Genomic DNA, 26,030 nt, shown 5'->3' on the forward strand with positions numbered 1-26,030 from the left:
ATTCCCTTGCCTCAGCCTCCCAAGTTGCTGGGACTACAGGCACCCGCCACAATGCCTGGCTATTTTTTTGTTGCAGTTGTTTAGCTGGCCTGGGTCAGGTTCGAACCCACCACCCTTGGTATATGTGGCTGGTGTCTTAACCACTATGCTATGGGCACCGAGCCTCTGTTTTTAATTTTTATTTTAAAAAAGATATGCAAATAGAATTTTGCCATTAATTTGTTGTAATGAGCACATTCCACAAAATTCTAATCTCAGAGAAATTTCTGTCTCCTCAAAGCAAAATAGTCCCAAACTGGCATATTTGTAATATATTTAAAAAAGAGCGAGAGAGAGCTGGAGAATGGAATTACATAGAGTCATAGTACAAACTAAACAGTAATTTTATGAAGGAAAGAAGTAGGTGGGTTTCTATGAGATGAGAGGCTGCATGAAGAAGCAGGTCAAGTATCTGATGAAGTTTTCCAGGCTTTGCCAACACAGTCCTCTACTCTAAGAATCAAGTAAGACCTCAACAAAGAACAACAGCTTATCCACTATTATTAACAGTAAACAGGCCAGATACAGGGGCTCATACCTGTAATCCCAGCACTTTGGGAGGCCAAGGGAGAAAGACTGCTTGAGACCGGAAGTTCAAGACCAGCTTGAGCAAAAACAAGACCCTGTCTCTACAAAATAATAGAAAAATTAGCTGGGCATGGAGGCTATGAGGAAAAAAAAAACAAGTAAATACTGAAATTAATTAATACCTAGTTCAATAACCACTAATCTAACAGGGCAGATTACCTATCTATGGATTATCTATGCTTTTAATTTAGAGTCAGAATGAACACTTTAGAATTAGAGAGAACTCATTTGAATCTGATTTTATATATTAAAAGCTCCATAACCTTGACAAAGCACTTAAATGCTCTTAGTGTCCATTCTTCGTTTTGAAAAATGGTGATATAATCTACATTGCATAGTCAGTGAATATTAAATAAGTGGCACATATAGAATATTCAATCTATAGTGGATGCTGGATAGACTGGGGCTACAATCTTCTTGTATTTTTCTCTTCGATGGCCAGCATTAAGCCATTTCCTTGCTTGCATTTAAATTTTTTTTTTTTTTTTTTTTGAGACAGAGTCTCACTATGTCACCCTCGGTAGAGTGCTGTGGTATCACAGCTCAAAACAACCTCAAACTCTTGGGCTCAAGCAAATCTCTTGCCTCACCCTCCCTAGTAGCTGGGACTGACTACAGGTACCTGTTACAACACCCAGCTATTTTTCTTGTTTAGCAGGCTGGGGCCGGTTGGAACCCACCAGCCCCAGTGCATGTGGCCAGCGCCCTAACCACTGAGCAACAGGCCTTGAGCCCTTGTGTTTAAATTTTATTAGTTTGTGTCTAATCAGAAAAAGGAAGGCCACTATTTGAGTTTCTTCAGTAATTTGAGTCATTGAGCTAAACAGTGGTTCTAAAAATATATTGGTGCAAATAGATGTTCTCAAGCAACCTTCAGATTGTACTATTTTTCCTCTCCATTCCTTATTCTTCCCCTGATACTGGAGGTGCTCGTCTCTTGATCTTTCCTTTTCTGGTTCAATCTTACCCAAGGGCAACATCCCTAAACACTTTCAGAAGTTAGAAAGAAAGTGCAATGAACATTTAGCAGATATCACCCTTTCTGTCGGGGTATGACAAGGCAGCACAATTGCAGAGTGGTGGTGATAAAGTTTATGTTAATACATGCACAATGAAGGATTTTATCTTTCTATAGAAAACAGAATAATTCTCCTAATTATTTTGGTATCAACAGTATTTTTGTGATGTATGTTATGTGCTTACAAAGCACTTCCATAGGTTTATAACATATTCTAATTCAATTCTTTTTGAAGCTTATTTTACAAATAATTTGGGAGTGTTACAGGTGATATGTTAGTTGGTACATTTATAAAAAGAGTCACAAAATCAATTATTTAGCACTTTTTCTCATCTGGGGGATGAAATAAAATCTCAAATTTAATATACTGAACGATCTATGAATAGCATTCTATAGTTTATACATAAAGTTTCCTGGGTCAAGTTTGTTATATTACATAAGGAAAACCATTTACTGTTCACATGACCTTTTTTTTTTTCTTAATTCTATTTGGTTTAATTTTAACTCTGAAGGTAATATTTTTTTAACTAGGACAAAGTCAACTACCCGTTAAAGCAAGACTTCCCAATTGCAGAGAAGACAAGCTCTCATTTCTGCTTTTCATTTTTGTTACACACAGCAATTTGTAGAGCAGCATTTATCTCTAGGGCACATGGGCTTCCACTGAATTAAATTTCAAAATGGGCCACGGTATCAATGCATACATATTAATGAACACTCTTCTAGGTCTCAGTATATTAAAACATAACAACTACCTTGGAAGTCTTCATTTCAAAAACCTATAGTATAGGATTAAACAGTCATTTACCCCTGAGTCTCATTTCTCTGCGAGGCCATATAAATTTTATAGTCAGCTACCAGCCAATGTCCTAAGGTATGAGTTAAGATATTAGGGTGCAGACTTGAGATAACTCCTTTACTCTGGGATCTTAGGGTTTCACCCAAATAACAGAAATTTCGGTGCTAATGGCCAAAGCAAAACATTAATATCAATAGACTCTTAGGTTCAACTCAGAGAGAAATTTCTATGCAACTGGAAAAGCAAAACATTAATTTCAATAGAATTCCAGGTTCTACCCATTAGATACCTATCACAGGGACATACACTAACCCCTGTCTCTAATATCATATAATATTTGAATCATCATCCCAAAAGACACACTCTTAAATACTATGACCCCAAATGTTGAAATCCTCCACAATGAAAATCCACAAAATATAATTCTGGAAAAATGATTTTTAAAAATTCTTTAAAAGGTATTTATTGTTGGGTGCAGTGCTCACACCCTTAATACTACCACTCTGGGAAGCCAATGTGGGTGTTTTGCTTGAGCTCAAGAGTCTGAGACCAGCCTGAGCAAAAGTGAGACACTGTCTTTACTAAAAATAGAAAAACTAGCAAGGCATAGTGGCATACACCTGTAGTGTAAGGTGCTCAGGAGGCCAGAGGATCACTGGAACCCAGGAGTTAGAGGTTGCTGTGAGCTATGACATCACAGCACTCAACTCAGGGTGACAGAGTAAGACTCTGTGTCAAAAACAATAAAATATATTAGTTACATTTTTAAAGGGAAGTTTATTTGAGAAACATAAAAACACAACAAAACCTTTCGTAGGCCACCTTACACAATAAAATGGGCAGTAGCACACACATTTTGTGGTAAACATAAACACGTTTTGGTAAATATAAACAATGATAATCACGGGCGGTGCCTGTGGCTTAGTGAGTAGGGGGCCGACCCCATATATGGAGAGTGGTGGGTTCCAACCCGGCCCCAGCCAGCTAAAACAGCAGTGGCAACTGCAACAAAAAATAGCCGGGTGTTGCCATAGGCACCTATAGTCCAGCTTCTCCGGAGGCTGAGGCAAGAGAATAGCTCATGCCCAAGAGTTGGAGACTGCGATGAGCTCTGATGCCACAGCACTCTACTGAGGGCAACAAAGTGGAAAGGAAGGGAGGGAAGAAGGGAGGGAGGGAGGGAGGAAGGAAGGAAGGAAAGAAGGAAGGGGCTCAGGTATTTGGAGTTGGGATTTCATACAGGGATGATCTGAAAATATAAAAAAATGCCACTGGCTATGATAACAACAGCCTGTGCTCTACCTGGGCTACAGAGGAGGCTAAAATATTTAGAGAAAAGTATGCATACTAATTCTATTAGCAGCAAATGGTTTCAAAGGTATGAGCAACACATACCTTGTGTTTCCCTAGCAAATGAATCCAAGGATAGTTGTTAGGTTTACTGCAGTCAGTAATGTGGATTTCCATAGCACTTCCCTATCAAAAATTCCTCTAATTCTGGCTCCAGATCTGAGGCAACTGTAAAAAGGCATGGTTTCTGTTACTAAGGAACATTCCAAAGTCTATTTCTGGGTGACAAGTAGTTCCTGGTAATTCCTTTAGTCCATCAATCTAATTCTTGGCCTTGAAGTACTCAAGTGCATATAATAAATATTTGTTAATTTTTTTTTTTTTTTTGAGACAGAGCCTCAAGCTGTGGCCCTGGGTAGAGTGCCATGGCCTCACAGCTCACAACAACCTCAAACTCCTGGGCTTAAGCAATTCTCTTGCCTCCGCCTCCCAAGTAGCTGGGAGTACAGGCGCCCACCACAACACCCGGCTATTTTTTGGTTGTAGTTGTCATTATTGTTTGGCAGACCCAGGCTGGATTCGAACCCGCCAGCTCTGGTGTATGTGGCTGGCGCCTTAGCCGCTTGAGCTACAGGTGCTGAGCCATAAATATTTATTAAAAAGACAGCACTGCCTACCAGTAAAATATAGTACATACACTAATTAGCCCCCCCCTTCAAAAAATGGTTAAATTTAAGCCACAAAGGCTGTCTACCCTCCTTTATCAAATGCTTGCATTGTTAACTACTTCACTGACCATCATCTCATTAGTTAAGTGCTTTACTAATTAACAGCTCAGCAAGATCATTTTTATCCATGAGGATTATGCAGCTTAGAGAGATCTGGCCATTTATTCAAACTCATAATCTAGTTCTAAGAGCGTGTCAGTGAAACCATTAAGAGGGTGGATGTTGGAATAAGACATCACAGCTTATTTTGTGGAAGGTATTTCAGGAGTCATTATGCTCAAATTACTTCATTCCTAGTGTTTCTGTGAAAGCATGTGGTCCATTGTTCCATCAAAGATATCAAAGGTTCTTCTAAACTAGGGGAGCATCATTTTCTACTCTTCCAAAGAAAATTAATGACACTTGAAATGTAAGGCAAATGAAGAAAATCTAAATGAGGAGAGTTTTTTTGAGCAAATTATAACAATGTTGTAAATAAATGTTCAAGGTGGGTTTAAGGGTAATACTCTTATAAGAGACATTTTGAATTTTACAATTTTTAATACCAATCACATAGTAAGGTGATAAAATGCAGTGGATTTTGGAATGTTTTTTAAAGATTACGTGTGAACTTCATTTGTTGTAATAAAACAAAATTTGAAAAAACAAGAAATTGCAGGTGGGTTTTTTTCTGAAAAGCTGCTACATTATAGAAACATTACAGTTCAAAGCTCTGCTGTATCACTCGTTAACTGTGTGGCCTTTGGCAAATCTATTTTCACACCAATTAATAGAATGGTATGTCCTGGTCTCCCTGGAACAGCCTCAGTTTACAGCTATTATTCCAGGCTAAGTAGGACTGGATAGTGCTCCTTTTCAGTTTGGACAGTAAAGGATATAGCGATCCCACTCCCCAGAAGGATCAGCTGCCCCAGGTGTAGATAAAGGTGAAGAAAGCACTCTCCTCCTAAGGATATTGATGAGAATCAATGCAGTGATGAAGGTAAAGTTCTCAGCATAGGACACGGAATGCTAGAAAAGGTCAGAGACTTCTCTGCTATTATTACTATTAACAAGTTAGACAATGGGAGGATGTTCTGGTGTTTTAACAGGTGAAAACTTAATTCTGGCAGGATCTGAGATGACTTGGAATTGGAATATTAGGTCTGAACACCTGCGGAGGGAGCAAGGGCATAGCAGGTAAGATGTATAAGATACAAGAACTACATACAGTTACCTTTGAAGTACCCCCCTGGGCCATCTGGAAACCATAGTGATACTTAGCGATGAGGTATATAGCACTTTTCCCAAGATGAGTTTGTGAACTTAATTGTCAGACTTCCTAAGACTACAGTTCTGATGGCCATTCCATAAAAAATAGTTACACAATTGCTTTGGAGGGTGAACTAGATGCTGGCGCCTGTACACTGCTCCCCAAGGGCAGTGCCTCCCAGGTGAGTGTAGTGAGATTCGGCAATGACATATTTAGCACCATGTCTAGGATGAGTTTGTGAAGTTAATTGTCTGACCTCTTATCATTAGTGAGTGGATTATGGAGGGTCGTGTGGGTCAAGATGAAGAAAATTTCTTTATTACATGTTTGGAGGCAAGCTAGTAAAAGATATCTGAAATGAGAATTGAAATGTTTTAGAGAAATGACTCATTAGGATCTTTTTCTTTCTCCCACCCCATTCTCCCATCCATTCCATCACCAAATCTTTTCTTGCCTATCTCCAAAACAGTGCAAATATGTCCCTTTCATCCACCTCCACCGTCAACTCCTAAGCCCAGCTGCCATGGTCTTCCATCTCGACCAGTCCAGCAGACCTAGTCCCTACCGGTCTCTCTGAACCCGGCCTCAGATGACTCATGACAGAGAAGCTAGAATCCTCTCTTTTATTTGTTTTCTAACTTTTTAAGAGATAATTTCAGATTTCCAGAAAAGGTTTTAGAGATGGTGTGGAGAGTTCCTGTATGGTCTTCAGGCAACTTTCACAATGTCAATATCTTATCTAAACATAGTATGTTTATGAAAACTGAAAATTAGGTACCTCACTGTTAACTAAGCTATAACCAATATTCAAAATTTCACTGTTTTTCCACTAATACCCTTTGCTGTCCAAAGATTTATTCCAGGATTCCATGTTGCATTTAGTTACTGTATCTCCTTGGTCTTCTCCAATTCATGAGAGTTTCTCAATCTTTCCTAGACTTTCATAACCCTGACAGTTCTAAGGAAAAATAATTACGTATTTTGTATAATGTTCCTCCATGTGGGTTTGTCTGCTTTCTCAGAATTATGGATTTGGGGGATGATTGCCACAGAAGTAAAATATCCTTTGCATCCGATCATGTCTGGTCATGTTAACCTTCATTCCTTGTTTCTAATGATGTCTGCAAGTTTTCTCCATTGTAGAATTACTATTTTGTTTTCCCTTTTCATACTCTGTTCATGGCACACTCAAGGGCACAGGAATTAAGCTCTTAGAAGAGGGGTGATCTATATTTCTTGTTTGGAATTTATCTGTAAGAAAGATCTATCCTCAATTTTATTTATTCAATCCTTTTCCTTATATCACTATGAACTCATGGATATTTACTATGTAACACGTTTTTTTTAAAACAAAAATTAGGTCTGTTACTTTTACACCAAGAATTAAATTCAAACTCCTCAGCCTTCTGACACAGCCTGTATAATATGCGTTATCTCGCGCTCCACTCCCCATTCCTGCCCTCCCCAGCCACAGAGGCATAGCTGTGCTGGCCTTTGCTTGAACTCTCCATACTGTTTTCCTGTTCCCACCTTGGGACCTTGCACTAGTTGATCTAAGCCAGGAACACTCTCATCTTTGCATTCAAGTGTCATTCAAAGCCACCTTTTTAGAGAAGCCTTTCTTGATTGTCTGTTCCAGAGTAACCAGTTACACTAACGTATGTCCTTTCTCATCCCTGCTGGAGTGTAAGTCCTACGGCAATAGGAAATTCATTGCACAACCCCTGGCCCCCACAACAATATTTAGTGCATAAGTGAAAACAAGTGTTTTATGGACATACAGATAAACATATGAATAAAGGGAACTAAGAGATACAAATCCAAGACAGGAAAATGATTCAGAAAAATACTACAACAAGCAAGGCAGAAAGCAACAAAGAAATTTCAAAAGCAGCTTGTAATATGGTGTCCATAGTACCATCTTTATTCCTAAAGATGTTTCCCTTCTTACTTGGGAATCATAACTCCCATGCTCTGATTTAAAGATCTGCCCATAGTTAAGCGACAAAGTCACATTTATATTATATCAGTACACAAAAATTATTATCTGCCCTCCTGGCTACGTGTTCCCTCGCTTACTCTGACAACCGTTTCCTCTGGCTGCCCTGATGATCTGCCACTGCTGACAAACTGTTACCTAAGCTGTTGGTCAGAGCTCATGTACACACAGGAACAAAATGGACAGAAAGAGAGGAGCTCGCAGAGGAACACGTGTCTGTTATTTGCCTTCCATCTACTTCCCCACTCATTTCAGGCCTGGTTCTGCTGTATCTCACACCCAGGCGCGGTGACTGACGGCACCCTCATGGCTTCCTTTTTGCTTTGCAAGAAGTGGTAAGAATCCTGCAGCTCAAGTGCCTGCCATTCCCTCCCCCAAGGCCCCAGTCCTGACAGGATTTTCACACTTTGCAGAAAGCAGTATTATTAACAACAACTGCCTTACCTACATTTACTTCAAGGGAGGTCAGCAGAAAGAAAATAGAAATTAACTGATAAAGCCATTGTTTTAATTCCATCTTAAACTGATGTGGTTTGTGAGTATAGATTTAATGGTGAACTTTTTAAGGGGTGCAAAAGCAGTACGACCTAGTGACAGTGCAGAGCTGCAGACCTGGCCTTTCCCAGCTTCCTAGCTGTGGTGCAGTGAGGTACTAGCGGTCTCCTCTGTCAGGATGTATCTCAGAGAGGCTCTGCCTGCTTTCCCTCCCCTGCCTGCATTTGACCCTGAGCTTTGCACATCCCTTTCCTTCTGCCTGGGATGTTCTTGAGCTCTTTACGGAGTCACCTCCTATTCATACTTTAGGTCTCAGCATTGTATCCTATGGAAAGTTTGTAATGGGGACAACCTTGAGCACTAATAATAATAATACCCTGAATTTCTCTTACTCTGGCAGTCATCATACTTCATTTAAAGTACTTACTTATATTTTGGTTTTCCTGCTAGATTCATAGTTCTATGAAGATGGGAATGGCGTTGCTCTCTTTATCTCCATCTCTAGGATGAAGCTTCAACTCATAAGATCAGGCAGGACTAATTAAATCCTAGGCTATTTAATCAAATAATAATTAGAAAATATTTTTGCATTTTTACTTTCAACAAATAAACTCCTCAAAGAAAGGGGCACTCTTAATCACCAGGTGATTTTTTTTTTTTTTTTTACTTTTATTTTTTTAGAGACAGAGTCTTACTTTATCACCCTCGGTAGAGTGCGGTGGCGTCACACAGCTCACAGCAACCTCCAACTCCTGGGCTTAGGCGATTCTCTTGCCTCAGCCTCCCAAGTAACTGGGACTACAGCTGCTCACCACAACGCCCGGCTATATTTTTGTTGCAGTTTGGCCGGGGCCGGGTTTGAACCTGCTACCCCTTGGTATGTGGGGCTGGTGCCCTACCCACTGAGCCACAGGCGCCGCCCTCCACTAGATGAATTTTAGGTGTGCTGGTCACAGTTAATAATATCTGAGTATTTGCTATTATTATGTTCCAAGTACCCAAAACCTAAAATTCATAGAACACAATCTATTGTGTCAAGATTGCCAAATGAGCAATTGCCATAATCTGAATGATTTGTTCGCATATTTGGCCATATTTCAAACTCCTTTAAACTTATTTTTAGCCTATTCCTTTTTTCTTCTTCTTCTTTTTTTTTTTTATTAAATCATAGCTGTCTACATTGATATGATCATGGGGCATCATTCACTAGCTTCACAGACCGTTTACCAAGTTTCACATATTCCCTTGTAAGATGCACCTCAGGTGTAATCCCACCAATCCCCTTCCCTCTACCCACCTCCCCACAACCTCCCCTCCCTTTCCCCCTTCCTCGCATTCTTAGGTTGTAACTGGGTTATAGCTTTCATGTGAAAACCCTAAATTAGTTTCATAGTAGGGCTGAGTACATTGGATACTTTTTCTTCTATTCTTGAGATACTTTACTAAGAAGAATATGTTCCAGCTCCATCCATGTAAACATGAAAGAGATAAAGTCTCCATCTTTCTTTTTTTTTGTAGAGACAGAGTCTCACTGTACCACCCTTGGTAGAGTGCCGTGGCGTCACACGGCTCACAGCAACCTCTAACTCTTGGGCTTACGCGATTCTCTTGCCTCAGCCTCCCGAGCAGCTGGGACTACAGGCGCCCGCCACAGCGCCCAGCTATTTTTTTGTTGCAGTTTGGCCGGGGCCGGGTTTGAACCCGCCACCCTCGGTATATGCGGCCGGCGCCCTACTCACTGAGCCACAGGCGCCGCCCAGTCTCCATCTTTCTTTAAGGCTGCATAATATTCCATGGTGTACATGTACCACAATTTATTAATCCATTCGTGGATCGATGGGCACTTGGGCTTCTTCCATGACTTAGCAATTATGAATTGGGCTGCAATAAACATTCTGGTACAAATATCTTTGTTATGATGTGATTTTTGGTCTTCTGGGTATATGCCCAGTAGAGGGATTACAGGATTGAATGGCAGATCTGTTTTTAGATCTCTAAGTGTTCTCCATATCTCTTTCCAAAAGGAATGTATTAATTTGCATTCCCACCAGCAGTGCGAAAGTGTTCCCTTTTCTCCACATCTGCGCCATCATCTCTGGTCTTGGGATTTTGTGATATAGGCTAGTCTCACTGGAGTTAGATGGTATCTCAAAGTAGTTTTGATTTGCATTTCTCTGATGATTAAAGATGATGAGCATTTTTTCATATGTCTGAAGGCCGCGCGCCTGTCTTCTTCAGAGAAGTTTCTCTTCAAATCCCTTGCCCAGCCTGCGATGGGATCCCTTGTTCTATTCTTGCTAATGCGTTTGAGTTCTCTTTGGATTCTGGTTATTAAACCTTTGTGGGAGACATAACCTGCAAATATCTTCTCCCATTCTGAGGGCTGTTTGCTTGTTTTACTTACTGTGTTCTTGGCTATGCAGAAGCTTTTTAGTTTGATCAAGTCCCAGTAGTGTATTTTTGAAGCTGCTTCAATTGCCTGGGGGGTCCTCCTCATAAAATACTCACCCAGCCCGATTTCTTCAAGGGTTTTCCCCGCACTCTCCTCTAGTATCTTTATAGTTTCATGTCTTAAGTTTAAATCTTTGATCCAGTGAGAGTCTATCTTAGTTAATGGTGAAAGGTGTGGGTCCAGTTTCAGTCTTCTACAGGTTGCCAGCCAGTTCACCCAGCACCATTTGTTAAATAGGGAATCTTTTTCTCACTGAATGTTTTTAATTGGCTTGTCAAAGATTAAATAACAGTAAGTAGCTGGGTTCATCTCTTGGTTCTCTATTCTGTTCAGGACTGATAATCTTTCCTCTCTCTCTGAACCCTTAAGCGATTGGTGCAAAGACGAATAAGAAACCTAACCTGAGAGAGACCCAGACAGCCATGAGACTCCCTGCCTCCCTCAAGAAGGCCTGGGCCAAGGAGCCAGGGCTGGTCGTGTCCTTCACCATTGCGGGTCTCGCTCAGTCCCTACACCAAGTACTCTATCATGATCAACAAGGCCACGCTCTACAACTACCCAGTGCCCCTCCGAGAGGATGGGAGTGTGCTCCACGTGCCCAGCCACCCCCAGAACCCCCAGGGCCCCAGCTTGGAGTGGCTGAAGACACTGTGAGCACCTCCACCCACAGGGAGAAGGTTACCCCTTCCTCATGGCCCCCAATAAAAATGTGATAACCGACCCTTCCCCCAAAGAAAACTAACCTAAGAAATCTTGTATTCATATGTTGCTATATACCTAATGTATATGTTCCTATAAAAATATAAATTTTCTTTGATCTACAGGTTTGTTAAGCTTGCTGCATCACTAACTGCAAATGATATTTTATAAAAGTAACAGAATAGCATTTCTAATTTTATAACGGATGTCAACAGGAAAATAGAATTTTTGTAGAGGCAGCTTTTCTGGAACAAATCCATTCTGTTTATTGAGGGTCACCTCATTACATATGGTTCCCATGAAATTGAGAGCATCGCTTGTCCTTTTAACCAAGAAAAGCTCCAGAACTAGGTAAGCATAGAGAGCAACTTGCTGAATCATTCATTTTTTAGTATTAAGCACTCAATAGCTATATCCATAGTGATAATAATAGTTCACACAGTACTTGTTACCTTGGCAACCCAATGACCAATAGCAATTACATGAAAACACATGTACTTGTTTCAATATATCTTATTGTAGGAAGGTCCTGGGAACCTGGAAGCTCCTTTTATGCTCACTTTAGGAATGCAGGGTTATCAGGATTAATGACCTGGAAACTCATTTCCAGGAAACATTTTAAGTACAATGTCAAGCAGATGTTTAGGTCTCAGAACACCAAAGACCTCACAGAGATCTTAGGGCACCTGGGTGTCCAGATATCTGGGCTTAGTTCAGGCATGAGTTTGAGAATGGTAGAGAATGTTATGTTTGATGATAAACAAAGATGAAGCCACTCAAATATCCTTCAGGACAATTATCAGAAACCAGGATGATGAATGATAAACTAGATGGGCCAAGTTTTTGCTTGATAGCCTAACAAAAGGTGTAATTGCTTTTGGAAGCTTGTAGAAGGCTAATCTCTCCCTCTCCCCACGGGGACAGGAGGTAGGAACAGGCAAGCAGGCAGGCGTGGGTGCAGGTGGTAGGAAGTGAGAAAAAGTGAAGTGTCTCATTTCACCAGGAGAAGAGGTAGTAAGGGCCCCTCACACTGCTACACAAGGATTACAGAATAGCTAGGATGAGACAAGCTTGACATCTACATTGCAAAGCCCTGGCGTTCATGGGAAGTGAGGTTGGGAGAAGATTTAAAATAGATGACACCCTAATACTCCAAGCACTGTGGACACCTAAGATCCACCTGTCTAATGACACACACAAGCATATATAAAAACATCTATATTTTTGATGAGTATCACTAGATAAAATAACCCATCTAATTAAGGTTTCCAGGAAAAATGTTCAAACACATTCTCATTCTGACTTTCCACATTAGGGCTATTTACGTTATCCCCTCAGATATAAGGCAGGGTGTACCCAGGTACAATGATGAGCAGAATGGCAAAGTGTCCCCTTAATTTAGGTGGGAAGGAGTCAATGGGATAGAGGACCCAATAATAGTAACAATAATGATTATAATAACTATTTTAACTGATGTTTATTTCTTAGACTGTTGAATCTCTATCTAGTCCATGGAGCAATTACATTTCAGGACACATCAATGCCCTTCTAGTGAAGGTAACAGCAATCATGTTCAAATGCTGTGTTTCTCAAAGTAAAGTCTGCAGCCCTGAGGGCTTGTTTTCAGATGTTCATTCCAAATGCAGATCCTAGGGCTTTTTGTCCAGACTGTTTTATATAATCTGCCTGGAGGAGGTGCAGTTATCTTTATTCCAGTGAGTTCCTACAGGGAGATTGGATGCATATTAATTTGATTGAGATCTTTTTTAATTTCAAATTTGCTTATCTGTTAAGTCTAACAAAGGGTAAAAAGATGAATTCCAAGTTGTATCTAATTAAATGCTATTGTGGGTGAGGGGATGAAGAACATAGAGTAAAGAAAGTCTACTAGTAGGGCAGCGCCTGTGGCTCAGTCAGTAGGGCACCGGCACCATATGCCGAGGGTGGCGGGTTCAAACCCAGCCCCGGCCAAACTGCAACCAAAAAAAAATGGCCGGGCGTTGTGGCGGGCGCCTGTAGTCCCAGCTACTCGGGAGGCTGAGGCAAGAGAATTGCTTAAGCCCAGGAGTTGGAGGTTGCTGTGAGCTGGGTGAGGCCACGGCACTCTACCGAGGGCCATAGAGTGAGACTCTGTCTCTACAAAAAAAAAAAGAAAGTCTACTAATAAATAGAAGACAAACCATGAAAAAATAAACTTCCCCATTATCCTCTTCTCTAATCTTATCCCTAGAAAACAGAAAATATTATTGTTTTACATATCCTTTGAGAAATACTTTATGAATAGACCAATAAACAAATACACCCTGTTGGGGAAGATGAAAAAGAATGACAGCAGAAAATAACATTGTCCCCATCCGATCCTTCACTTCCATACATTTTAAGAGATTATTCCCTAAGAACACATGTAAGTTTTTCTCATTTAAAAAAGAAAAAAGTTGCGTGTAGGCTGGATATGGGGAATCACACCTGTAATCCTAGCGCTCTGGGAGGTCTAGGTGGGAAGATTGCTTGAACTCAGGAGTTTGAGACCAGCTTGAGCAAGAACAAGACCCTGTTTCTACTAAAAAATAGAAAAACTAGCTGGACGTGGTGACCTGTGCCTATAGTCCCACCCACTCAGGAAGGCTGAGGCAAAAGAATCACTTGAGCCCAGAGGTTTGAGGTTGCTTGCTGTGAGTTATGATGCCATGGCCCTCCACCAAGAGTGACAGAGTGAGACTCTATCTCAAATTAAAAAAAAAAAAAAGTTGCATGTAATTCCATAAAAACAATTTTTAATAGTACATAGTGCTAATAAATATAATTCATTTATCTAATTTACTGCTGATACACATTTAGGCTGTTCTCAGTCTTTTGTGATTATAGTGAATGATTCCTTCCAACCTTTCAAAACTACTGCTCCAAGGCATGGTAGAAGAAGGGCCAGGTCCGTCTTTCAGTGCCTACAGAAAGGTGTCCTGGCCATTGACTGATGTATCTGTCATTCTCTAGAACAGGTGGTACACGCTGCAGCCCACAAAAATGTTGATGTTATCACCCTCTAGCTACTTCTCTGTGTCATTTCTGTCCCTCTGCAGCCCTTTCTTCTGTATTTCAAGAGATAAGAAATAGATCCTTTCTCCCCTAAAAGATCCTCTCCTCTACTCCTTTTTATCTCCCCTCTTTCATCCCTCCATCTTCTCTGTTGTGAATGTGGCTGCTTCCCCCTGGATTGAGGGGCACTGCAGGAGGGCAACTCATACTTTTCCTGTGCACTCCTGAAGTTTGTGGGCACTCTTTTCCTCTGTATAAAGAGAAGTCTGTCATCCAATATGGCAAGCACTACATAAATGTAAGAAATAAAAATAACAGTAAATACTGATCTACTGAATTTGAATGGCTCCTTTAGACTCTCAGTAACATTTGGGATTCTAAATGATGTTCGCATGTCTTTTCCCTAAGAGACATTGGGGCCATATAATCCTATTGCTGCCCCTGCCAGACCCAGTACTAATATACCAAACCGAATCAGCCGTGTTACACAAACCTATATAAGCCTGAGGTGCACATAATGTTTCAGAGTCTGCAAAACACTTCTATATCGATCATTCTACTTTTTTTTCTTTTTTGTAGAGACAGAGTGTCACTTTATTGCCCTCGGTAGAGTGCCGTACCGTCACACAGCTCACAGCAACCTCCAACTCCTGGGCTTAGGCGATTCTCCTGCCTCAGCCTCCCGAGCAGCTGGGACTACAGGCGCCCACCACAACGCCTGGCTATTTTTTTGTTGCAGTTTAGCCGGGGCTGGGTTTGAACCCGCCACCCTCAGTAAATGGGGCCAGCACCCTGCTCACTGAGCCACAGGCACCGCCCGATCATTCTACTTTTAAAGCTAGAAAATCCTCAATCCATTTTAATATGCTATTTACATAAATAACACACTTTGAACTTCTAAACATGAAAATTGCTATTTTAAGTCCTTCTCCTTACCAAAGCAACATATAATTCTTACTCCACGTATATTTCTTTATCTGGAGTGACATTTTCAATGTGAAACAGCTTAAATTAATAGCCATCTCTGCTTTACTTCCCCCACCCTGTGAAATAATTTAGAATTTCTAGGCACTCTGTTTTTATAAGCTAGCAGCTGCCAAAGATTAGAAAACAATTCAAGGCAATGAATTTTCTTGGCAAAATAATATATTAGCTAAATGGTGTCTCTTAAATCACCTGTGCCGAACTGGCAGCTGATTTTAGTGCTACGAAATAAATGATAAAATAACCCTTTGCAAGGATTTTTCAACATTTTGGTGTGTGGCTAGAGATTTCAGCGTTTCTTCCTGTCAGTTTTAGGCTGCCATTTCTTTACAAAACTGACAGGCAGCTGACAAGGCAAGGAAAGTTAGAAAAATTGGCTGCTGGTGAAATTTAACAGAATTTTTCATTTGAGAAAGTAAAACATTTATTCTAAGTACAGAAAAAATAAGTCAGAACTTTCAGGAATTAGCAATTTCCCTTAGTGAAACTGCTGGTAATTACATCCTATCTATGTCTCTTACTTGCTATATAACCTAGGGCTAATTAGTCAGCCTATCTGTGCCTCAGTTTCCTCACCCATCAAAATGCCCTCATGGAGTTACCGTGTGGGTCAAATGAGTGATTATGCATAAAGCACTGAGTACAGTGTGTGGGACTGCAATTCAAAAAAAATCATCATTTGGATTCACGTGGCTTTCTTTGAGGTTTCAGTGATGAATATTAAACATTGGAAGGTCTGCATTTATAAAAAGACACTTAAAGTTGTATAATTATACTGCTGTAAATTCGACCCTTAATTTTCTAGATATTATGAATAAGCATTACAAAGTGGTGCATTACAAATTTTAATACACACATGTTGATGAGGTTCAGGATACACCGTCCCAAAATATGGCACCTTGGAATTTGTGAAAACACTCTTCCCTTCCCCACATCCTCCTTTCTTGAAGCAAGTGATAAAATCTGGGAAGGATTTTCTGAGCTTCCCTCAAGGGTCATAAGACCCTTATGTGAGAAGTGCCCTCTCTATGGGAAAGGAGCCAGAGGCACAGAGAGACCAAAACAAAATACATACATTTATATATATAATATATATATATATATACATACAAACAGACACACATATGAACAAGCAGACTCTTCTAAGTTTCCTTCAGTTTATTACCATTAGGTCATAACCCTCGGTCTTCCTCTCGTATTTCTCTATGGCTGTGCAACCTCCATCAGACCTAGCATAAATTATTAGAAGTTATCATTTCTTCAGGTTTTTTGTTTGTTTGTTTGTTTGTTTTGAGACAGAATCTCACTGGGGCACTGTGGGCAAAGTGCCATGGTGTCATAGTTCATAGCAACATCAAACTCTTGGGCTTAAGCGAGCCTCTTGCTTTAGCTTCCCAAGTAGCTGGGACTACAGATGCCCACCATAAGGAGGCTAGCTTTTCTATTTTTGTTGAGGCAGGGTCTCACTCTTGCTCAGGGTGGTCTCAAACTCCTGAACTCAAACAAACTACGCACCTCTCAGCCTCCCAAAGTGCTAGGATTATAGGCATGAGCCACCGCACCGTGCCAATTCTTTTTTTCTTAATGAAAGCTCCTATATCATCTAAAACTTATATTAAATAAATGTGCATGTTTCCCTCTTGTTAATCTGTCTTTTGTTATGGGGGCTTCAGCCATGAACCTAGGGTGGGTGAAGAAAAAATATTTTTCCTTTCCTACAATGTATATGGAAAAACTATTTAGGGAGAAAACACCACAAGCTCATCATTGCTGTGGTTTATTGAGGCCTTTTCCATTCTGGCTCCATTCCATTAAAAACTTTACTTATGTCTTCACCCACAACTCAAAGATTCTCCCCTAATTTAACTTTCCAACAATTCGTCTTATCTACTTTCTCACCCAACCACCCACAATTACTGACAGTTACCTCCTACATGCAGGGAAAAGTGCTGGTATCTTCCAAAGAAAGTAGACAAAAAAAAAAAAAAAAAAAAAGCCACAGCTTTGAGGCAAGCACTCAGAACTGCTTTGGAGCCAGGAGAAGAGAAATCAAAGGCGGGGGTGGAGGAGCTTCCTGTTGTTTCCCAAGGTGCTGTTCTCTCTAGGAACATAGAAGTCCCTTGTACCTAGATGACAGGAAACACTCTGAGTAAAGGCAGGCGGTCAAACAGTGAAGGATATGGTGGACGGCAATTACAGAAACAGAAAAGAGAGATGGAAACACCTCTAGGAGGTGATAGAGGAATAAAGAAAGGTAATCCTAGCACTCTCAGAGGCCAAGGCGGGCGGATAGCTTGAGCTCATGTGTTCAAGACCAGCCTAAGCAAAAGCTCTATTAAAAGTCTCTATTAAAAATAGAAAAACTGAGGCAAGAGAATCACTTGGGCCCAAGAGTTGAAGGTTGCTGTAAGCTATGACTCCACGGCACTCTACCCAGGGTGACAGCTTAAGACTCTGTCTCAAAAAAAGAAAAAGAAAAAAAAGAAAGGTCAATTTAGGACCAGGCACGGTGGCTCACAGCTGTAATCTTAACACTTTGGGAGGCCCAGGCAGGAAGATTGCTTGAGCTCAAGAGATAAAGACCAGCCTGAGCAAGAGTGAGACCACATCTCTACTAAAAATAGAAAAATTTTTACCCAGCTGGGTAGCATGGCAGGCACATATAGTCCCAGCTACTTGGAAGGCTGAGGCAGAAGGATCTTTGAGCCCAGGAGTTTGACAGTTTGAGGTTGCTGTGAGCTTTGACGACAAGGCACTCAACCCCAAGGTGATGAAGACAGACTCTGTCTCAAGAAAAAAAAAAAAAAAAAGGTAGGTCAATTAGGTCTATCTAGGAAGCAAAGTCCTCATATGGTATAACTGGTCAATGAGTTACTCCCAAGTATAATCCTTTCATATGTATGGAAAAAAATAAATAAACAGGACATTGTATCAAGATACCAACTGAAGCACCCTCTTTGTTAGCAAGCTGTTATGGTGCTTCATGTGTATTTGGAGACTGGTGGTCAAAGGTAATCTCATGTTTGTATCATTTGATCGAGGTACAAATGATATTTAAGTTTAGTTGTAACAATTTAACTAAGGAAAAAACTTGATTATATTTTTTATTCATGCTGTACTTAAACATTATTCTCAAGAAATCATATTTTAAGGTTTGAATTTAAGAACCGTACCCAGAAAATGACAATAACTGTTCACTGAATTAATGGCCTGATACACAGAACAGGTTTGCCTGAAGCCCCTGACTCTGGATAGATGAGAACGTGAGGGGCTTTCAGAGTTACATGGGTTGAATGAAATGCAACCAGTTATAAATCATAATCCCTGTCCTCAGTTTATACACATACAGGTATATAGAACTTTGCATGGTAAAGAGGAGTAACAGTCCTTTTCTCATTAATAAAAAAATAAATACACCTTTTCCTCTTTACCCTTAGCAAGAGGGTCAATGGATAAACAGCAGTTATATTTTCATTTTCTACATACCTCTCAGCAAATCAAACAAATCAAAAACGCATTTGGAAACTGCCCGTTTTCTGCATCTCTATCTTGCCTGACAGAACAGACATTCTTTGCAGGCACAGCTGTTCTTCCACCACAAACTTGAACTTGAACACCATAAATCCTCAGTGAAAGTTCAACAGAAAAGCTGATGAAAGCTTCTAGTAAAACTTCTACTGAAAGCTTAAGTCACATTTCAGTTCATATTTAAACTCCTCTATTATCTAACTCAGGGCCCACCTTCCACAAAATACGTGCTGACCAAGTACGTACAAAATAGGAGCTGACTACACTTTAGTCGAATAATGGATAATAGTATCCTAAACCATTATGAGACCCTTGCAGATCTGAAATGTGTCAGGTAGGTTTCCTTCCTGATGGGGACACCGACACTTTCCTCCTCTTCCCCATCTCTGCCTCCCCAGCTGCAGAGACACCAGGTCTTGGAAGGATTTCTTGGAGGCACGCTCCCTGTGGGTCCTGCTGGTGAGCAGGAACACCTGCAGCAGTTGCCCAGTCCTGCAAACTCGGCAGCAAACTCCAGCTCACTAAATGGGAAGGGGAACTCTGGGACTTTCTTCATTCTCCCTGCAGGCATCAGTTTCTCTTTCTGGACCCCTCAGGGGCCATGGACTAACACACACACAATTCCATTTTCAGGGCTAAAAAAAGACTGAGCTCCAGGCGAATAGGTCATTTGCACTTTCCTGTTTCCCTATAGGTACTTGTTTTGTTCCCCAGAGCCTGAGGGAATTGGCAAACACCTGGAGGCCAGAGAGAGGAAATTCTCTCATTGTACTGCTCTGTAAGAAAGTATATACAGCCATTTCACCAGAAATGTCAGAAGAGAGTGATAATAAATGGAAGAATTGTCACCATTTATCACTGTATCATTAAACTGTCATAAATAGAAATCGTCAATATTTTTATATGAAGGATGGAAGAATTTGATATTTTAAAATGTATGGTCTATTCACCCTCAAGAAAATCATACATTATACATGGCATGAGCTTTTTGAAGATTGTAAATTAGTGGCCAAACACTTCTGTACCATTTTATGTCACACAGTATTTCTATCTATAAATCAATATTTTAAAACTTTTATGATAGCAACTCATTTTTGTAACTGACATTTTATTTTTGCAGAGTTAAATGGAATGGCAGAGAAATTTTGTGGAAAAACTCATAATAGTACATTAGAAATGGGCGCCTTGCTCAAAACAACCCTTTTAATTGCTCTTCTCCTTAATCAGAGCAAGTATTTTTGGAATTCATGGTCAATAGATATACTCAGTTATTATCAGTAAGACTGCTCCAGAGGTTAAAATAACTGAACATCTGTACCTGATGATAAACTTGCTCTCTGAACCCCTGAGTCCCTTGTCCTGGGCCTCTACATGACCTAGCAGGTAAAGGAGGCTGACTCGCTCACTGTAAGCATCTGTAGAGTCCCTCCTGCTGCAGCTGATGGCTGGGCCCCTGCACAGAGTTGTTAAATAGTCTCACTATCACCCCTGGCTCCCATCCCTTTCCAAGGCTGAACTGAATAATGGGCGTCACAGTAAAACTGGGCATTAGGATTCTCTGTCCTGCAGAACTGAAACAGCAATGGAAGAGGGAGAAAAGTCAGAGACATCTGGTCCTTGAGCAGAGAAGGACTACTGCACTGGTGCACCCGGCGTGCCTTACAATTATCCATCCCCTCTTTTCCTAAAGACTAGCGTTACTGCCTGTAACTGCCTGTTATGGACTCCATCATGTCCTCCCCAAATTCACATGTTGAAGCCCTAACCCTTCACGTGACTCTATTTAGAGACAGAACCTTTACAGAGGTCATTAAGGCTAAATGAGATCAGAAGTGTGAGGCCCCAAACTAATATGACAGGCGTCCTTGTAGGAGGAGGGAGGGACGCCGGAAATGAGTGCACCAGAAGGAAAGCTGCAGGAGGACAAGGTGGAAAAGCAGCATTTGCCAGCTAAGGAGAGAGGCCTCTGGAGAACCGAAACCTGCTTGGCATCTTGACTGTGAACTTCCAGCGTGCAGAACTGTGAGAAATAGAATTCCGATGTTTATGTCACCCAGTCTATGGTGTTCTATTCTAGCAGCCTAGCAGACTAATACACTGGGGGTGCTGAGAGATACCAGAGCATCCCTAAAATACCATCATCACCTCCTTCGCGTACAGTGGCTGGGGTTGGTTTCTGTACTTGTACCAAAAAGTGTTAGCTACTACATGCCTATAAACATTGGCTTTTATATTTTTAATCTAATTTCTAACTCAGGAATCTAAAGTTACATGACAAATTTAAACTGGCACTCCTGAAGTCATGTTTTTCAAGGATCATTCAACTGTGATGATGCATCTAAAATACATTCTCTTACACTGGCTTTTGTTGTTTTTAGTAGACTGAGCCTTGAATCAAATGTTTCTAAAAGGCCTCTTTCCCAAAACTTGGCATATATAGAAGCTTGCTCTCAACCCAGCCCAGCTTCCGAAGAGAGATACCAGCCTAATCTCCGAAGTGAATGGCAGTTTGGACATTTTTCTGAACTTGAGTAGTGGATTGTTCCGCCCCCCCCCAAAAAAAAACCCCAAAAAAACAAAGAAAAGAAAAAGGAAAAAGAAAAGAAATCATGAGGGTTCACCTTAAACAGAGTGTTTTTAATCAGACCCAGTCTCAAGGCTATTCTTTTCCACAGTCTATAAGGATACTTCCTTCCTCTCTTTTCCTTCAGGCGAGAAGCAAGAATAACAGAGCTCTGCTTCTTGTCCAATTAGGCACGCCTCTCCATGTTTGAATAAACAGCCTGTGCCTGCCAGAGCTCCCTCTAATGCAGTAGTCCTAACAGCATCCTGAACATGACTGCACACTCAGATAGGTATCCTGTGTGCCAGAACAATGCCATGCTGAGTAAGCCACCATCCTCCACAGTCAAAGTTCAGGCAGGCCCTTCTAATAAAAATGAATACGTGGAATTTCAGCTCACTAAATATTTGAAGAGTATATTTCATGATTAAGTGCAAGAACCTAGGGTGCACCAAGAAAATCAGTAAAATTCTCATGCCAGCATTCTGTGGGATCAGGTCTTAAAATTACCTACGTTCAACTACAAATCTACCCCAAGTTAAAAATGTAATGTTAGGGTGGCGCCTGTGGCTCAAAGGAGTAGGGCACTGGCCCCACATGCTGGAGGTGGGGGGCCAAGCCCAGTCCCGGCAAAAATCTGCAAAAAAAAAAAAAAAAAAAAAAAGAAAGAAAAGAAAAATGTAGTGTTAGTCAAGGTTGTCTGTGGACACTTTGAAAATAAGAGAATCTGACAATAGCCCAATTTGTTAGTTTATCAAATCTAACTCCTTCCATGATAAAAATGAGGATATGGACTCCAAAATAAATAGCATTAGACTAAAATTTGGGTCTCTTTCCACACAAGATGCTGCTGTTCCATCTACTATCACTATACAACAAATGTAGATTAATAATTACCGTACGATGTAGGAAAAATAAAAACAAATATGACATGTGCTTCACACAACAATTCAATACAGGTGATAGTATTCTCATTAAAAGATCTTAGAAATGGAGAGACAGAAACAGAGGTTAGGTAACTTGTCCAAGGCCACAAGTCTCTCTGACATTAAGGTCTGTGCTTATGTCCCCTCACCCTACTGCCCTATAAAAGAGAGAACATAGTTTGAGTGAGAAATTCTAGATTCCATTAAAAACTAAGCCAGTAACGAGACAGCTGGCCCTGATTCAGTCTCTTTCCTTCCCTGGCCCTCACTTCCATTATCTATTAAAAAATAAAATAAAATAAAAACGGGTGGGAGCTGGATTATAATTCCTTCCAGGGAGAACATTTGCCTCTGTTCAACCTTGAGTCAGAAGTGGAACATTCCCAGCAGGCCCAAATTCGTACAATCTTTGTCTTACTAGTAACTGTTTTCTCTTGTGTATAAATAAATGAAGCTTGTTCTTTTCCCCATTGTATGTTGTTTCATAGCACGTACATTAAAATTTTTTGAGAAAAATGTCACAGACCAATCTAATGTGGGATTTCAGAAATTTCAGTTCTTTCGTTTTATGGACAATACATGCATTATCTATCTAACTGCAAGCTTTAAAAAAAATCCTTATAAGCCTGTAACCTGAAAAAGCAAATGTTTTCTCAATTGCTTCAGTCTTGATACGTTATAGTCCATCTGTTGCCACAGCACTGATTGTAATGTCAAAATTGCAATTAGTTATACTCAGAAACAATCAGGAAAAAAGGCCCAAGGAGACTGTGCCCAGGACTCAAAGAAGTTGAAATTCAACAGAGCCAGTTTCAGGGTCTGCTACTTACTAGCTATGTAACTTTGTGCAATTCATTTAATAGAAAAATAATGTACCAGCTTGATTACTTGGTTCAAATAGTGTGTGTTCAAATCCCAGATCTGCCAGTTAACATAGCATACTAGGTTACTAACTTCTCCATGCCTCTGTTTAATCTATAAATTGATATTCTATGGCTGCCTAACTTGAAAGGATCATGTAAATATTAAATAAAGCATTTATCAAAGGGCCTCTTCCTTATTAAGTGTTCAGAATTTGCATTTATAAATGCAAATTTATAAATTTGCACTCATCTTTGAGTGAGCCCATTGTTAGGTTACGTTCTACACAATAGTTCTCTGAGTTGCTTCCTGTTAAAAAATCACACTACAGTTGTATGCACCTCACATGATTATTGTCAAGACCATCTGTGAAAACCCGAAGGAAAATATTTTGTAAGCTAAACACACCAAATTAGCATTTGGTTAACATATGTATTCTGAGTATAACTAATTATAAGGAATTATTTCATTAATTTTAAAAATATTTACTGAGTGCTTAGAATATAAAAGGCACCAGACTAGATATTGTGAAAAATATAAAAATATAAATATAAAAATATATATTTATATTATATAAAATATAAATATAAATAAGATATAGATTCTTTGCTTCAGTAGTAACACAACATTAATATCTCCAACACAAGCTTTAAAAGGAATGTCTTTAGGGTGAACATTGAAGGGCAAAAAGGAATTAGGAGGGGAGAGTGAGGAGAAGAGGAGAAAAGAAGGCACCTCTGACAAAGGAGTAGCCTGAGTAAAAGCTAGGAGGAAAAACACACATCACGTCTGCTGAGAAGTGAGTGGTGCCTTTAGCCAGAGAAGAATATTTGAGGGGATGGGAGATGAATAACAAGAAGGAAGCCACAGAAGAGAGTCTGTTACATGGAGGAAGAACAACTACCACCAATTCATTTATTGTAAAATTTGTTTTCCAGACACATATGAATTGTATCAACTGCCACCATTTAGATCAAAAGTCATTAATGGTTGAAAAAGAGGGCCCACATGCAAAAACTATCACAGAACAGAATTTTTAAAAAAAAGAAAGAAAAGAAAGAAAGACTACTGACTTTCAAATCAAGATCAGATTCATGCACTTGGAATACAAAACCTTTGATAATCTGTCCCAGAAGCCAATCTTTTATCACACTCCTCATCAACTTTCTATTGGTTTCCTCTGAGGACATCACAAACACCAGGTCCCAAGTTCTTATCTTGGCTATTACTAGCTCCTGGCTCATTTTCTTCATCTTGTGTTTATTATAACCCACTCCTCAATCCCATCTCCCTCAGAAAGGCTTCCCTGATGATGACCTTGTCACTCTCCTCCATCTCTACATACTTCATTACATATCCCCTTTATCAAAAAGTTACCCTAAGAGCCACGAGTGGCCTGGGAATAAAATGGCAGGGGTCCTGGCTGCAGGTCTTTTCTCTGACTTGGAGCATGTTATGTAAGGCCACAGGTTTCCTCCTGAGTAAAAGGAAGAGGTTGTGAATTCGCAAATGTTAAGGTCACTTCCCATTTTTCATTCAACAAATATATAACGAGAATGCACCTGTGCTAAGCTCTACCCCAGGTGCTGAGGAAACAGTGGTGAAGACAAAATAGCTACCTACTTGCCTGTTGGAGCCATGTTATGATTGTCTCCTGTGGTGAAGTGTTTCTGAAACTTTAGCCTGCATTAGAATTACCCAAGAAGGTTATTAAAACAGACTTCTGAAGCAATAGACCTAAGAGTAGGGCCGAAATTTTGGTACTTCTAAGCTATTTCACATGATGCTAATGCTACTGATCCACACTTAAAGAACTTCTTTTACACTGCTGTATTTCTGGTGCTTGTAATAAATACAGTAGAATTTCTATAAGTTGACCACCCAGGGGACTGTAGCAAAGTGGCCAGCATATGTAGGGAGGTGGTCACCTATGAAGGTTCTATGGTACTTAGAAACAAAATAATATGTTTAAGGCACTTTGTTAATTAATAAAGGGGGACATTACACAATTTTATCATTTAGAAGAAAAATCATAATTTTACTAAAAGGTGAAAGAGTTACTATCATTCAGAAAGGTACAGATAAGAAATAATTTATATCTAAACAAAAATGAAATGACTTCCAACTTAGAGAAAGGGGAGGAAGATGAGGAAGACTTTGTGGAAGAGTGCACTTGAGTTATTCCTTGAAGGACCCATACACTTATTTCCAAAATGTCTGCAATAACTCAAAACATATTTAGTTCCTATTATTGGAATTTGTTTACTTAATCCATGGTGAAGTTTTTATTAATATCCTTAAATTCTACAAAATCTTTACATTCCGAATGTAAGTTTTGATATTTGAAAATAGCTCAGTATCATATTTTTGCCAAAACTGGTCAGAAAGTTGGGAGGTTTAGTTGCATAATCATGCTCTTTCCTTAAAACAAGGCATACTTTTGTGTTAAGGTACACTTTGGTGTTAAGGTACTGATTTTCTAGGTACTAACTCATAAATGGAGGCCCAAAACAGTTCAAGGGTAGTTTAAAAATCATTTTGAACAATGGATTAAGTTAATGAATTCTGGAGGTGAACAGTCTAAAGGACAGGTTTCATTTGGCCAAAAATGCCATCATATATTTAAAAATCAGTCGAAGTTTACTTGCCATGTTGACTTATTGAAACAAGAGACATCTCAACATATGTCATGCACATTTTCCTCCAGAGTCTATGCCATACTATAAATATCTAAAGTTTAAACTTTATTATAACAAAAGGGCAGTATAAAATGGAT

The 26,030-nt window shown here is 40.0% G+C and overlaps 1 protein-coding gene and 1 pseudogene across 2 annotated transcripts in view; one reads left to right on the plus strand and one right to left on the minus strand.

Annotated features, from left to right (window-relative positions):
- Window positions 1-26,030, minus strand: part of PRKG1 (protein kinase cGMP-dependent 1) — a 1,327,126-nt gene that overhangs the window by 566,214 nt on the left and 734,882 nt on the right. The gene's annotated exons all lie outside the window — the stretch shown is intronic.
- LOC128581261 (NADH dehydrogenase [ubiquinone] 1 alpha subcomplex subunit 3-like) lies at window positions 7,906-11,314 on the plus strand (annotated as a pseudogene).

The sequence above is a fragment of the Nycticebus coucang genome, chromosome 3 (genome assembly GCF_027406575.1).
Source record: "Nycticebus coucang isolate mNycCou1 chromosome 3, mNycCou1.pri, whole genome shotgun sequence".
NCBI classification, from domain to species: Eukaryota; Metazoa; Chordata; class Mammalia; order Primates; family Lorisidae; genus Nycticebus; species Nycticebus coucang.